The sequence below is a fragment of the Amblyomma mixtum genome, chromosome 2 (assembly GCF_055824585.1).
Source record: "Amblyomma mixtum isolate Tamu chromosome 2, ASM5582458v1, whole genome shotgun sequence".
NCBI lineage: Eukaryota > Metazoa > Arthropoda > Arachnida > Ixodida > Ixodidae > Amblyomma > Amblyomma mixtum.
In genome coordinates this window covers 229980255-229997340 of record NC_143013.1, presented here as the reverse complement: position 1 = coordinate 229997340, position 17086 = coordinate 229980255, and positions in this window count along the sequence as shown.

Here is a 17086-nt window from a genome sequence, read left to right as displayed (position 1 = left end):
CCTCGACGATTTGACGGATGCTGGCTTCGGGGTACGCACGAACGTAGGCGAGAACATTCATCTCGAATTCTTCACTCAGGATAACTCCCTTTGCCTTCCTTGAATGAAGCACAGATCCTGTGGTCAGGAACAGTTTGTGTATTTTAGCGAACATCGTATGTAACGGAACCGGGCGGCCAGGATTCTCGGAGGCGTCTCGAGTCTTGAGGCGAGGCGAGCGTTGCCATTCGTTTTAGCCGACTACCATCTGCACCTTCTCAGTCAGCGAGTATCGCGGTTGCAGCTGCCCTGCCATTCCAACGGGCATTCAGAGTTCATACTATGCGTAGTATTGCAGCAGCCCTGTTCGTTCTGTTAACAGAATCGACAGCCGGCAGCGGACCAGGGCGGATTCCGGTAAAAAATAACAAATCGCAAGCTGTTAAGCCATCGTTCCTTTCTTGGCCGAGCCAGAGCGGGAAAGGAAATTTTGCCCGTTATCATCGTGCTGCTCTTTCGAAGCCGCTGATGGAAGGAAACGTGCCTCCAAGTTCAATGCCAATTACGAAAAAAGAGCGTGTGATGCTCACGGAAGCAGTGACTATAGCCTTCGCAGTCGCAGCTATAGCCTTGGTGCCGTCGGCTGTCGTCATGATTTCGTCAGCCTTTTACGTAGTATCATGGGCGGGATTTCCAGCGCACTCTGAGCGTTCAGTTCCCGAATCGGATCCGGAAAGGCTGAAAATTCAGTCGCAAATATCTCAATATCTGGTGCACTTAGGGACATGCTGCAAATTCTATTAGCTTTGAATCTTTACAGTATTCAATATTGCGTTGCAATGTGCAGCGTAAAGTGAAGAGTTAAAAAGATAATTAACAAATTTGGCTAATTAGTTCAATAAATTTGACCCCGCTATGCCCTTATGTTGTGTCCGCCGAGCCGAATATACATTCCGTGAAGGCGGCATTCACGATACTATCAGCGCCTTCTTTTTCAAAATCTGTAAATGGTTAAAACCAAAAAATAACACCCTGTATACACCCACACAACGAGGAGGTACGAAATGGTCCTAAAAATCCGAAATCTTCTTTAAATTTTCATCTGACCCGTTTTCTTGCCACTCTATACTCTGTGCTTCGGCACTAACGGGCACGATAAAATGGCGCACAATGGCGGGCAATCGTATTTGTGTGTGCTTGAGTGCACCAGCGTCCAGAATAGTACCGCAGTGACGCGGCATTATGCTGATCCGCTCGATAAGTTCCCCGTGCCTTGCCTGCTGAACAGTCTTGCTGGGCATTGAAATTTTACAATAAGTATATAATATTGTCAGCCTGCCCGAATAAATGGAGCTAAGGAACAAGGCCCGCCATGTGCTGATAATTTTTCTCAGAATTGTCTGTTCGGAGTTGCGGTTAGTCAAACCTATGTTGTGTAAAACTTCACGCAGTATCTGGTGCGGTACTTTGTGCATGTGATATGCTGCTTTTCTAAAAGATATGAGCGGACAATTCACGTCTGCATATTGTTACGAAGCAGATGACGAAGAAGCGGGCTGTGGCGCGGGACGGAGCGCTCGCGCTAGGCTCGCAGACATTAAAACCATATTTCATCGGTCATCACGTCGTTCGGTTCCTTGGAGAGAGAGAGAGAGAGAGAAAACTTTATTTACAAAGGAATTCGGGGCACGCCCCAGGGTCCCCGCACGACCCCACTGCACTCAAGTGTTTATGTTCCTGAGGTCCATAACACTGGCAGCACGGCCGGTGGCGATGGTCTGCACGGCCGGGTCCTCCGAATGCAGCAGGGTCTCCCAGTCCTCCCAGGTCTTGAGGTTCTCTAGGTCCCGCGGGGGAGGGTCCGCCGGGCAGAGGGAAAGGATGTGGAGGGAAGAAGCGAAGGGTTCTGGGCATAGGGCGCAAGCAGGAGTGGGGAAGGAGGGATGATAGTGGGTTAGGGTAAGGGGCGAGGGGAGAGTATGTGTTTGTAATCTGCGCCAGAGTGTTGCGTGTCTGTTATCTAGGGAGGGGTGGGGCGGGGGGTAGAGCTGGCGAGAGGCTCTGTATGCCTGGGTCAGCTCACTGAATGAGTGCATGCGATCCTTCGTGAATCCCCGATCCGAGGCCACCTGAGCCCGGTTTAAAGAACCTCGGGCTAAGAGGTTGGCGGCCTCGTTTCCGGGATTCCCGGAGTGCGCAGGCACCCATATCAGCTCCACTTGGCGGGGCGGGGGTGCATCGGGCGAGTCCAGTATGCCAAAAGCAGGGACATGAACTCGGCCTCGAGCAAAATTTAGAATCGCAGTTTTAGAGTCAGTTAAAATATACCGGGCTTCCGTGCGGGTTATAGCAAGTGCAATGGCGGCTTCCTCTGCAGCCTCTGGGGAAGTATCTGGAGGGAGAGGTAGTGTGAGGAGGGTGGATGAAGAGGAGTCCACCGCAGCTGCTGTCGCTTCATCACCCGTGCAGGCAGCGTCCACCCATACGGCGTCCGGCTGGGGGCCGTACGCTCGATGGAGTGCCTTCGCACGGGCTCTGCGGCGCTGCTCATGGTGGGACGGGTGCATATTCCTCGGGAGCGGCCTGATGAGAAGCTCTCGGTGAAGGGATCGTGGGATGGCGAGAAGGGTTGGGTCGTTGGCCGGTATTTTGATTCCCAGGGAGTCCAGGATATACCGACCTGTGGAAGTTTTTGTGAGCCTGATGTATTGGGCCTGTCGGTGGGCCTCCACCAGTTCCCCGATCGTGTTGTGGAGGCCCAGGCCTAGTAATCTGTCTGTGGGTGTGTTGAGGGGAAGATGAAGTGCTACCTTGAATGCCTTGCGAATCAAAGCATCCAAAGCGTTTATGTCATGTTTGGATAGTTGTAAGTATGGGGTAGTGTACAGTACACGGCTGAGGACAAAGGCATGAATGAGGCGACATAGGTCGCGCTCCTTCATGCCTCTATGATGTCCCGAAACCCTACGGATGAGGTGCGATATCGCGCCTGCAACCTGCTTGAGTTTCTTGAGGGTAGTGGTGTTTTTGCCATCGTTCTGGATGTGCAAGCCCAATACACGGAGGGTGCCAACCTCAGGTACCGGGTAACCATTCAATTCAATGGCAATGGGGGAGCGGGGACAGCGGTGGTTCTTAGGCCGGATGAGGAGCAGTTCGGACTTCTCTGGGGAGCAAGACAGTCCGATGGTCCGTGCGTAATTTTGGGTGAGGGTGGCTGCTTCCTGTAAGGTGTTCTCTATGTCGCCGTCACTGCCGTGGGTGGTCCACAGGGTGATATCGTCGGCATAAAGAGTGTGCTTGAGGTGGGGAATAGTTGCCAATTTCCGGGCGAGGGGTATGAGGGTTATGTTAAAGAGAAAGGGGGAAAGGACGGACCCTTGAGGGGTGCCGATACTCTGAAGTGTGTAGGAGGTGGAAGACAGAGGGCCGAAGTGTATCTCAGCCGTGCGGTCAGTCAGGAATGCTTGAATGTAGGCATACGTGCGCACACCCACATTCAATGGGGATAGAGCAGTCATGATCGCCTGATGTTCAATGCGATCAAAAGCTTTGGAGAGATCCAAAGCTAAGACTGCCTTGGTGTGACCTGGAAGAAGCGGGTCAAAAAGGTCGTGTGTGAGTTGCAGCATGGCATCCTGTGCGAATAGATGAGGGCGGAATCCCACCATGCTATGCGGGTAGAGATTGTTGTCCGCCATGTGACTTGTGAGTCTCGCTAACACAACATGCTCGAGGAGCTTCCCGAGGCATGAGGTTAGCGAAATCGGGCGAAGGTTTTGAATGGTGAGTGGTTTGTTGGGTTTTGGTATAAATATTACCTTCGCGTGGCGCCAGGACTGCGGGAGGTTACCCTCCCTCCAGCACTGGTTCAAGTATTTCGTAATGTGGGTGATCGATTGGTCATCCAGATTACGGAGCATGGAGTTTGTGATTTGGTCTGCACCAGGTGCGGAGTTGGCGCGGAAAGTCAGGAGGGCCGCTCTGACTTCCGTCTCCGTGATGTCGGTGTCGAGTGTTGGATTTGCTTGTCCTGTGTAGTGCGGTAGAGGTATGGGGCCGCCTGAAGATGTGTACATGGTTTGAAGTGTGTCTAGAAGGCTGTCGGGATCGTCAATGTGTTCATGTGTGAGGCGTGTCACGTGGTGCTGTGCTGCTGATTTGGTGCGTGTGGGGTCAATGAGGTGTCGGAGGAGTTGCCATGCACGTTTGCTGGACAGGTTTCCGGCGATGCCGTCACATATCTGTCCCCAGTTGGATCGACAGAGCTCCTCAGAGTGCTGTTGGATTTGTGTCTGCAGCGCGGCCAGCCGCTTTTTAAGCGTTCTGTTGTGTTTGTTGCCTTTCCAGCGTTCCAGGATGCTGTGATAAGCCTCCCAGAGGTGGGCTAGGCGTGTGTCAAGGGTCGGTGTTTCGGTTCCTTGGCTTGCCACCACGTATCATTTGGTGGAGGTGCACGGTACATCGCTCTCATGTTCCCCGGAGCACCGCCGCCTTCTGCTCGCCTTGGTCGTCGGCCGAGGGGACATGGACTCCGCCGTCCGGCTGGCCCAAGCTCTACTTGACCAGAACTGACCAGCCGCTATCCACCCCCGCCCCGTCCCCAGCCCCGAACATAAGACACGACGACCAGGACCAGACCCGATATGCCACGTCGACGACAAGAACCAAGACAGCACCCCCGCCCAAGCTGCACGGCGAGTCTATAAACCTTGACCTTCGGCCCTGGGCGACCGGCCGCTGGCTCTGAAGCCCCGGGGGCAACTCTTCATCAGACCATCTCATCCATCGTGGTGGCAAGCCTTTCATCTTCTTCTATCCTTTCAGACCATCCTCACAGTCAGCTCATGCTTCAGAATTCAAGCAATCGATCGGGACGATCGCTCGGTGTCCCCGGGTATGTTACGAAGCAGATGACGAAGAAGCGGGCTGTGGCGCGGGACGGAGCGCTCGAGCTAGGCCCGGAGTCATTAAAATCATATTTCATCGGTCATCATGTCGTTCGGTTCCTTGGCTTGCCACCACGTATCATTGTATCAATATCGCACATTCCTCAGAAAAAGCAACAATCGCAATCGCTAATTACTTTCCAAGGGTTTCGGAGTGACCTTTAGACTCCAGGACATGAGGGTGAGTACACACCGGTATTAGTTGAACGCGAACTTCCAGCTAAATTAAATACACAAAGTGCTTCTACATTTCTTTTTTATTCCAGTGTTTACATTAAAAGCCGGAAAATTTGCTGTGCGTATAGAGCTCATTAGAATCTATGTTCAGTATTACAGCTTTACCGCATATTTTATACATACAGGGTGTCCAGGCTAGCCTTAGCCAAGTGTTAAAAGATAAAATATTTGAGGTAGGCCAGGCAAACCACTTACCAACCGGCTTGCGCATCAGAGGCAAATTTTTGTTTTGCAATTAATGAGCAATTCAGATAACTTTTCTAAATGCTTAAATATAGACTTTAGACAGCAAATCTGAATAGCAAAGTTGGAGAGCACCTTCAGAAACCACCATTCCATTTATTTGCGATAAAGAAAGTATATTTTTTCCCGAGCTGCAAAGAAAGCCCGCGAAATACAAAAAAAAAATCACGTGACTAGCGCATTCGCACGCCACGGTTGTGCTGCTCTCAATCCTGCCTTGCGTGAACGAAATCAGCTGCTGGTATGGTGCGACGACCACATTGCTGCGGCAGGCCGATATGTCAACGGTGGTTGCGGCGCCCGCGCGAGCCAGTCTGCAAGCGTGACGGTGTGACCACCGTCGACATTTCTGCCCGCCGGAGCAATGTGGTCGTCGCGCCATACCAGCAGCTGATTTCGTTCACGCAAGACAGGATTGAGAGCAGCACAATCGTGGCGCGCGAAAGCGCTAGGCAAGTGATTTTTTTTTTTTGTATTTCGCGGACTTTCTTTGGAGCTCGGAAAAAAGATACACGTGAGGCTTTCTTCATCGCAAATATATGGAATGGGGGTTTCTGAAGGCCCTCTCCAACTTTGCTATTCAGATTTGCTGTCTAAAGTCTATATTTACGCATTTAGAAAAATTATCTCAATTGCTAATTAATTGCAAAACTAAAAATTGCCTAGGTGCGCAAGCCGGTTGGTAGGTGTATGTAAGGGGTTTCCCTGGCCTACCTCAAATATCTTATTTTTTAACCCTTGGCTAAAGTTAGCCTGGACATCTTGTATAGCAGAAAAGGGAATGGAATGGGGGGCTCGTTGTACATATTGTTACGCCGCGTAGCGGCTGACTGAGGACTTGGAAAAAGAAGAGGGACGCGCGCGCAGACTCATCTGGGGCTCCGAGCTGTTTGCCATCTGTGTTCCGTCCAGCCTTCACCTGTATAAAAACCATTTCATCCGCTACAATATGAAAAAAGCACACAGCTACAGAAACCAAGGAACACTGGTGATTTTTTACAGTTATTTATTTTTATTGCTGATCAATGCAGAATATTCATAACATATTCTGTAATATTCTCCATTGATCAACACCAAAAATAAATAATTATAAAAAAATCCCCAGTGTTCCTTGGTTTCTGTGGCTGTGTGGTTTTCTCTCTCTCTCGGTCTCTCTCTCTCTCACACACACGCACACACACACACACACACGCACACGCACACACACACACACACACACACACACACACACACACACACACACACACACACACACACACACACACACACACACACACACACACACACACACACACACACACACACACACACACACACACACACACACACACACACACACACACACACTGTTAATAAATCTCAAATATTACACGCTACTTCGGCTTTGATCACTTTGAAAGTTTTAGAAGCACACGTGGACAGAAAGCAAGCTACGCCACCAGGAGCTGCATTCTGGGGTAGCAACAACCATGAAGCGGATCTCTTGGAGCATATTTTTTTTTTTTCATTTTATAAAATGATAAAACTTTGCCCATGCAGCGAAGACATTTCTATCAAAGTCGGCCTTAGAAGTAAATTTTCATGCCAGAAGCACGTCTGTAATTTCAGAAATCCGTCGGCATTTCCAGCTTTACTTATTTGTGTTCGGTAAAACCCTACCAACCTTACCAGAATGAAAGATAGAACTCGGAAACAACACAAACAGGACCTCCGTCGCAAAGCGCGCCATCGCAAGGGAACGAATGTCGATAATTTTTAGGTGAAGTACACTCCAGGTATATGCTTAGCGCTCATCTATACAGGTCAGACCCTATTTGGGTTTCATAGGATGCAGCTAAGAGCAGCCTTCGGCGAAACTAATGAAAAAAAATATGGCCTCTCGTCTGAAAGTCTCACAAACGATGCATATTTATCCGAATCATCCATTCGTTGAAGAAAGAGAAAGGTTCACTGTAAGCTCAATGATGAGCGTACTGCGCTAAACAGAGAACCTGTATTCGCATGCAACGACAAAGTTCATCAAAAGCACAGAATACGCATAACTGGTGGTCGACATGATAAGAAAGACTACGCAGACTACAGGGAGTTTCCCCCATAAGTTTATCTAATTTTAAAAAAGATAGGCTTTTTGAGTCAGAACGCCTTTTTCGTCTTAGCATTGCCAGCATTATAGTACATCAGAATACAGCTAAGACGTGCTAACTAGCAGAACGGCTAACTGATATTGAATAGTTGACTTTTTACTATTACTGTCAGGCTCCTTAATTATTGAGCAGCGTGTTACCCCACCTTTAGTAATATCCATACCAGTTTTTAGAGTTTTTGAAACGTGGTTACCCTCGGCGCTGTGGACCAACAATTTTTAGTTACATGCACTGGAGGGGTTGCTTTGCCTGCAAGCTTCTCGAAAGCTCTTGCATTTTGGCGCGATGTTGCCAAAATTTTGCCGGGCCAAATCACCGAGGGTAACCGCGTTTTCGAAGTTCTAAAAACTGGTATGCATATTACTTAGGCGGGCTACACGCCTTTCAATAATTAAGGAGCCTAACAAGAATAGTTAAAAAGTTAACTATTCAATATTAGCTAATCAGCCTCCTAGTAGGCAGTTGGCATGTCTTAGCTGTATTCTGATGTACTGCATCACTGATAATTCTATGCCAAAAAAAAAGAGTTCTTCTAACTGAAAAGCCTTTTAAAAATTCTGGAAAATCTTAGGTGAAACGCTCTGTATGTATACCTAGACGCTCATTGCAGTAACATCAGTCGCATCATAGGAGCCGCTGATGCACTCGTTTCAACCCAGTCGGCCCTTGTGGACACTTCGGCACAGTGGACAGACTTTATTCAGCCGTCGTTCCGCCGTTATACTTTCTCAGAAGTTTCTTGACAAAAACCAGAACTACAACGCTTGAGAATACGCTCGGAGCGCTCTTTCGTCCAACACAGAGGTCGCTTTTCCGCAACACCACAATCGAGAAGCAGAAAACGATAGTTGCGCGCAGCGTACGCGTGAGAAAAAAAAAAGTAGCAAACGCGTCTTCCTCCACTTACTTCGCAGAGAAGAGGTTTAGACTTCAACCGACCTTCAGTATACATTCCAGCCTCAGGACATCATCATCATCATCATCATCATTCCAGATGTCAAGCCCACTGGTCACGTGACCAAATGCTGAAGAATAAAACAATTCTACCTCCCACTGCACTCGCCTCCTTTTTCTCTCGCGACTATGGTTTTATCTGGAACACGTCATGAAATAATTGGAACCGTGCTCCGCATAACCATGTCAAATAAAAATGGCGAGGTGGCGCGTTCCACATAAACACATGAAACAAACACATAAATATAAACACATAAACACTTGGAACATAAGTTCCAATAAAAAGGCCAGAAGGAAGCTACAAAAGTCTGTGTCCCACATAAAATATCTTGAAACGAACGCCGTTTCAGATAAAATATGTGGAATAGAGGATTTAAGTGCAACTTATGTAGAACCAAAAAAAGTGTATGTGAAACAGATTCACAGTTTACGAGTGTAATTAGAAATAAAATATGGGGAACAGATTTTAGCTGGATCCTCATTTCTATGGAGGGGGGGGCTCGATGGCCGGGTATGGGGGAGGCGGTAGGTTAGCACCAAAAAGGAACTATCTGTGCTCTAAACTGCCCACATGAAACAAAAATTAGAAGCAGCAAATTAGCGCTAGGCTTGGAGAACGTACATTGGATTTTATTAATGAACTAAGAATTGAACTCAATCAGCAGAATCCGATAACTTAATATCACCTAAGCGTGCTAATCAAGCTATGTAGTGGTTTTCTACTAGTGCATAAATAATATCCGTAATTCCAGGGGGGGGGGGGGGCAACCGCCCCTTCCCCCTTGCGCCCCCTTCCGTACGCCCATGGTGTGTATCCAGTCACCTTTTCGCGCTCCCTTGTGAGTCTTATATTGTGCTCATGTAGAGCTTCCACTCCGTAACCTCAGGAGTCGAAATTAATTCGAAATTAAAATAACGGGAGAGTCCAAAATTTTGTTTTGCGTGTTTATTGTTCTGCTCGATGCCTTGTTATCGAGTAATAATAGAACGGGACATAAAATGTAAATGGGGCGCCATGAATAATTTATTACTTTTCGCGCAGCCTCGGGGCGTTTATCCCAACATAGCGCAATTCATTTCCCCTTTTATTGTGCATTTTCTTAACCTTGCCAAATTACAGCACCTGACTTTTGCAAAATTTAGCGAGGATATATAAGCATAAAAATACACTGGATTACCTGATGCAGGCTGCAGCAGCGCAATGGAAGCCCTACGCCTCACCCACTGAGCATGCGCAGTCGGTAATGCGATGCCCCCATGTATAGGTGTTGTGTCCCCTTATTGCTTTTGTGTGTGTGCGCCCACGCATCCTCCTCCTAACGACCACTCGCATCCTCCTCCTAACGACCACTTGCCCCTCGTCGCACGCTGTCGCCAGATGCCCCCCCATGGTGCGCCCCCGCATCCTCCTCCTGTTTTGGGAAGCCACTCCCTCCCGTGGACGCTTCTCCGCTCCCTCCTTTCTTCGGGCGGCCAGTTCGGCTCCTGCCTCGGTCGACGCTGGTCGCACCCTCATCGGCTTTAAATAAACGAAGTCTTAAAGTACCGTGTGCGTCTTTCGCTGCATTCAACACAGCGACCGGACACGACAGTGGCGACGAGAAAGTGGATTCGACCCGCGCTACGCAACGCTATTGACAAGCCATGGCTACGCGAGGGTTCCCAATCAGATACCAGAGTTCAACGGCTCATCGTGGTCATCGTGGGTTGGACGCCTTCAGTTCTACTTTGAAGCTAACAACATCACAGACCCAGCCTTGAAGAGGGCCAACCTGCTGACGCTGTGCGGGGAGCAGACCTACGATACTGTCTGCGCCCTTATTCAGCCAAGCACACCAGCGGCAGTGTCTTACGACGACATCGTAAAAGCGCTGCAAAAGCACTACGACCCAAGGCCATCCGAGGTCTACAGCCGGGCTCGCTTCCAACGACGAAATCAACTGGGAGGAGAAACTGTGAGCGCCTACGTAGCCGCGCTCAAGAAGCTCGCTGCCGACTGCAATTTTGGAACGCTGTCGACAACAGCTACCGGGCAGGAGGGAGACGCAGCTTCTTCTGCTAACACCACCATGCTTCCCTTGGACGGGATGTTACGCGACAGATTTGTGTGCGGACTGAGTGACGAGTCACTGCAGCAGCGCCTGTTCGCTGAGAAGGACCTCACATTCAGCAAAGCTTACGACATCGCCGTTCGAGCGGAGAGCGCCGGTCACCAGCAGAGAGGGATTCGCCGGAACACCGAGCCGGTACACCAGACAAGCAACCAGGTGCGCAAGCCTTCTGTTGTTGTAAAATCGGTCAAAAAGGCACAACGCTGCTGGCGGTGTGACGACCAACACAACCCCCAGGGATGTCGATTCCAGTCAGCCACGTGTAATTTTTGCCACAAGCGAGGGCATATCGAAAGAGCATGCATTACGAAACGGAGACTTGCCAAGATAAAGTCACCTTCCCAGCCTAATCACAGCGTCAACGCCTCAGAGAATACGCCGCTATCTGATCTCCATGGAACAACATCAGCAACACCATCTGTGTTGTACGACCTGAACACCATGAATCTCGGCACGCGACCGAAGATTTTTACAGAAGTAAGCGTACATCACCAGCTGATTAAGTTCGAGGTGGACTCCGGCGCAGCCTGTACTCTGATCAGTGAGGACACGTTCCGAACTTCATGGCCATCTGACGCACCCGCCCTGCAACAAGACGACACGCACCTGCGAACGTGGTCAGGACAGAATCTGCCACTATTGGGCTCTGCCAACGTGCAGGTTAACTACAACGGCCAGACCCATACGCTACCTCTGCTTGTTGTGAAGGGCACAGGATCAAGCCTTCTAGGGAGAAACTGGTTTTCTCCACTAGGCGTGATGATATGCGGCATACACCAGACGCCGAGCCAGAACATGGTTGAGCAACTGCAAGAGAAATACGAAAGAGTATTCTCGGAAGAGATTCCAGGAAACGAAGGGCCCCCGGTCACACTGGAGTTGTTGGACAACGCGCAACCCAAATTTCTGAAGGCCAGGCCGGTGCCGTTTGCTCTCCGAGATTCAGTTGAAAAAGAGTTGGACAAACTGGAGCAGCAAGGTGTCATCGAGCCGACGCAGCATTCAGAATGGGCCACACCACTTGTCGTAGTTCGCAAGAAGAACGGAACCATACGCCTCTGCGGAGACTACCGGAGCACCGTCAATCTTGCGACTAAAGCGTCCTCTTACCCGCTACCGACACCTGAAGAAGTATTCAGTGTACTACGTGGCGCAAGAGTCTTCAGCACATTGGACCTCACCCAGGCGTATCAGCAGCTGAAGGTGAGCGAGTCAACTGCTGAATTATTGGCAATTAACACACTGAAAGGCTTGTACAAAGTCAAGCGACTGCCTTTTGGCGTAGCTGCAGCCCCGGCCATATTTCAAAAATTCATGGAGACAGTGCTTCAGGGCATCCCAGGAGTTTGTGTCTACGTTGACGATGTCATCATCAGTGGCACTTCCACTGAAGAGCATGCAGTGCGCCTAGAGCTCGTTCTCGAAAGGCTAGCAAACGCTAATTTGTGCATAAGCAAATCGAAGTGCTGTTTTGCGGTGCCAGAGGTGCAATTTCTGGGACACCGAATTGATGCGGAAGGCATTCACCCTACCGAGGACAAAGTGCGAGCGATCACAGAAGCACGAGCTCCAACAAACAAGCAGGAGCTACAGGCTTTTCTCGGACTCTTGACGTTCTACGACCGGTTCTTGGAACAAAGAGCTACCGTGGCCAACGACTTATACCAACTCCTTCGGAAAGATGTGACATGGACATGGTCGCCACGCCATCAGCAGTCATTCGATGCCCTGAAAGACCTGATTCGAAGATGTACAGTCCTCCGCCACTACGACGAAAGGAAGCCTCTGCTTTTGGCTTGCGACGCATCACCGTACGGAGTCGGCGCGGTTCTATCGCAAACTGACGAGCAAGGAAGGGAAGCTCCCATCGCCTTCGCCTCACGTACGTTGTCGCAAGCAGAACGCAACTACGCGCAACTTGACAAAGAAGGGCTAGCCATCGTCTACGCGGCGACACATTTTCACCAGTACATTGCCGGCCGGAAGGTGACCTTTATAACCGATCACCGACCGCTATTGGGCATTCTGGGACCACAAAGGCCTATGCCACCAACTTTGTCTCCGCGAATGACACGTTGGTGCATCAAACTCTCAGCGTACGACTACGCTCTGGTCTACCGCAATGGGAGTAAACATCAAAACGCCGATGCGCTAAGCCGTCTGCCACTAGACGCAACTGTTGACGAACCATTTCCACCAGGAGACGTTCTGATGTTCGAAGCACTGCCAGAACCTCCGCTTACAGCAGGCACAGTTGCAGCATCTACGCAGAAGTGCGCAGCTCTCCGGCTAGTTTACACAGCTGTTCAACAAGGCAACGTGCATAAACTCAAAGGGGACAACTTCGACGCTTACCGCAGGCGAGCTACAGAGTTGAGCACCCATCGCGGCTGCATCATATTTGGGTCCCGAGTTGTGATGCCGAGAGAACTACGCGCACAAGCTATGTCTCTCATCCACGCCGGACATCGGGGCATCGTTGCAATGAAAAAGTGTGCCAGAAGCTACATGTGGTGGCCTGGCATTGACAACGACATCGAAACAGTGGTGCGAGAATGCAAGCCTTGCCAGAGCAGCCGGAGCGCCCCGCCGAAAGCTCCTGTCCCAGAATGGGAAAAGCCAGACACACCATGGCACACACTGCACATTGATTTTGCAGGACCAATTGAGGGCTGCACTTTCCTTGTGGTCGTAGATGCCTACACAAAGTGGCTTGAGATAAGGCAAGTGGGACAGATGACTTCGGCAGCAGTCATTGACAACCTCCGATCACTATTTGCAACGTTCGGCCTGCCGCGCAAGGTAGTGTCGGACAACGGAACACCGTTTGTGTCTGCGGAGATCCTCAAGTTTTATCGCGACAACGGGATCTCATCAGTTACATCGGCCCCCTACCACCCAGCGACAAACGGACAAGCCGAGCGCTACGTAGCCGAGCTAAAACGCGCCCTTGAAAGAGATCAGACAGGCTCGCTGCAGCGCCGCCTTGCGCGCTTTCTCTTCAAGCAGCACACGACGGTTCAGAGCACAACAGGCGAGACCCCCTCGAAAATGATGTTCGAGCGTGAAATGCGAACCCAGCTCACAGCCATCCTCCCCGAGCCAAAGGCAGAGACGTTCCGGGAAGAAAAAGCAATTCCGCGCTGCGGCACGCTTAATGAGGGGCAGCGCGTCCTCGCCCGACAGTTTCTGAAAAAGCCACGCTGGGAGGAAGCTACAATTGTCAGACGCATAGGCCTGCGCTCTTGGCTCGTCAACATACATGGCACAGTAGCACGCCGACATCTCAACCAGCTGCGCAGATTTACGACGCCGTCTGAGAGCTGTCCGCCAGCGGAGAGAACACGTGCACCATCTTCCCACATAGCCTGGCACCTCTTCCCGGAAGAAGAGACTTCGCCCAGGACAGACCTAGGAGACACAGCGAACAACAGCCAGCCTACAAGTGTTTCTCCCCCGAGCGCACAAAGCCAGCGCGCCTCCACGCGTGAGCGCCGACCCCCTGCACGATACCAGGCAACTTTCTAAGGGGGAAGGAAGTGTTGTGTCCCCTTATTGCTTTTGTGTGTGTGCGCCCCCGCATCCTCCTCCTAACGACCACTCGCATCCTCCTCCTAACGACCACTTGCCCCTCGTCGCACGCTGTCGCCAGATGCCCCCCCATGGTGCGCCCCCGCATCCTCCTCCTGTTTTGGGAAGCCACTCCCTCCCGTGGACGCTTCTCCGCTCCCTCCTTTCTTCGGGCGGCCAGTTCGGCTCCTGCCTCGGTCGACGCTGGTCGCACCCTCATCGGCTTTAAATAAACGAAGTCTTAAAGTACCGTGTGCGTCTTTCGCTGCATTCAACACAGCGACCGGACACGACAATAGGCTACGGTCTAATTCCACCTTCGATGACTTACGGCAACGTACTAGCATTTATGTGGGTGACAAACCCTAAAGCATCAAGATTTTCAAAGACGCCCGCAATTCCTGAATGCACAAACAAATGCAACCTGTCGTGTTTTATAGGTATATGCTTCGCCTATTCTTTTGCTGCTGTCGATCGAGTTTATAGTCTAGACAGTGATTTAAGCATCCCGGAAGAGATCAAGTAGACTAAGCTGGTGCACATTTTGACTTAAGCAGCTGGCGGAGTGAAGTTTTACGGCAAGTGATTTAAGATGTTGAACTTAACAGGCTTTCAGCACAACTCATATAACCTCGCCAACTCTGTTACGCGACGAGTGTCTAGCCGTAGCGGAAAGCGTCTCGTAGGTCCTGCACGGAAAGTCTGAAAAGATTCGCGAATATACACGATCAAGTGGACTGGGCCACCTCTAACTTGTCTTCAGAGTTCCAGCGTCGACAGTTTCAGGGGACGCCCTTCCATCGCCCTTTGGCAATTGCCCTTTGGCCGTAATTCAAATTCAAATTGAGTTTATTTCCGTTCAAAACAAAGTTCAAAACAACGTTCACACAATAATCGCAGTCGAATGCCGTGCCGTAGAGGAGTTCGTCTCCAGAACAGCCGAACAGACAAAAAATTTCGGCCTGCCTGAGGGCCTTCCCTCTGCACACTCCGAAGAAAAGGAGTAAAAAGAAGTAGGTTGTCATCTAGTGCACTATTTTTATATAACTGGGTACGCTAGAAGAGAGTTTACTCCCTGTTTACTCCCGTATAGGTGTATTTGTGTTTAGGGTGCACAGCGTCCGTTCGTCGTGCATGACTCGAAGAATGAGGTTTCGCAGTCGAATGTTAATGAAGTATATGTATATTATGGTAGCATAAGCATAGGCGTGCGCAGATCTCTCCAAAAGGGGAGGTGGGCAAAGTTGATGGTGGCGCCCGTTCATGACTCCTGAGTAGCAGGGAAGAATATTGTGCAATATTTGCGCTCCCCTTCCCCGTGTCTGTTAGGAGAGCCACCCTTGCTCCCCCCTCTTCCTCCACTGTGCCCACGTCTATGGACACAGCTATGAGCATGCCTATTAGTGAATATTTTGGATGGGTAAATATTGTGCGTGTAAATACATTTAAGCTTGATGTAAATGCGTATCCCTGCAAGCTCTACAAGTGTAAGCGTTGTCACACTTGTGCTATGTAGCCCCGTGAGAGAAAATGCAAATTATAAGGTTGCTTAATCATAAGATTGCTTTGATGCTATGTAGCCCCGTGAGAGAAAATGCAAATTATAAGGGTGCTTAATCATAAGATTGCTTTGAAGATTAAAGAGTGCTGGAAACAGTAAAAGCAGAATATCAGCGAAGGCGTGTTGGTAGATTATTTGGAGGTGGATCCTGGGCCATGAGCACTTTCGTCCAGGACCATTTTCGTGGCTACCCCATATAATGAGCTTCTTTACAGAACATGTCCATGCTCGTCGTAATAAATATGATGAGCCTTGGTTTCGAAATAGTGACGGTGCCTCAGTTGAGTTTTTTTTTTATCTGGTTCCGTTATCTCCAATATTTTTGTAGGATGGGGTGATAAGGCTGTCTCGTGCGTCGCCCCTGCGATAAGCGACATTTTTTCTTGCCGTGCGGACAAAACTATGTGCGTACTGAAAAGCTTGGCATGTCCTGTGGCCGCTGCGCGATGGTGTCCCAAAATGTCGATGATTATATCTTTCTTTTTTTTATAGATGATGATGATTGTAGATTTTAATGGCGCAAGGAGATCTGGGGCCGAAAGCTACATTTTTTGCATATAATTTATTTCCGGCGCCACACGGCTAATGGCGGGAAAGTATTTGAAGCGTGTTATCTAGACCTGAACATGAAGCTATCTTTCGACAGTAGCCATACTGTTACGTGACGGCAAGCCCGGTGAAGACATGTCTAGATGACATAAGGTGATGGAATGATTTAATGGTGGCGGACCTAGCGCGAGAGCTCCGTGCCGCGTCACTACCAACTTTGTCTTCTTCTATAGTCCATCGCAATATGGTTTCTGGATTTTCGCCCCAAGCCTCTCCTTGTAGTTTTCAGTCTTGTCGTTCTAGGTTATCATGAATGGTTTGGCGTTCTCTTCACTGAGGTCGGCACTAACCATGTCTAGCCATGAGAGGATCGGAAGTAGTTTTGTGCTGCAGGTTGGTACAGCCGCCTAGCGGCCTCTGCTTATCCAGACCATCTCCTTGTCGCAGCTTGTGGCGACCTCCGGTAAGATGGATGTGATTGCCAAATGGGCACTGTAATTCTCTTGGACGTCCCATGGACGTCCTAAAAACGTCCACAGAACGTCCAAGGGAGTTTCACTGCTTATTGGGCGATAAGATGGTTAAGGGATTGCCAAATGGGCACTGGAATTCTCTTTGACGTCCCATGGACGTCCTAAAAAACGTCCACAGAACGTCCAGGGGAGTTTCCCTGCCCATCGGGCGGTAAGATGGATAAGTGATTGCATCTGGTAAACGTAATGTTGGTGAAAAAAAGGAAGCCTGCGGCCGTGTTTTTATATCTGCACTGCACGTCCATGCCTTGAATAT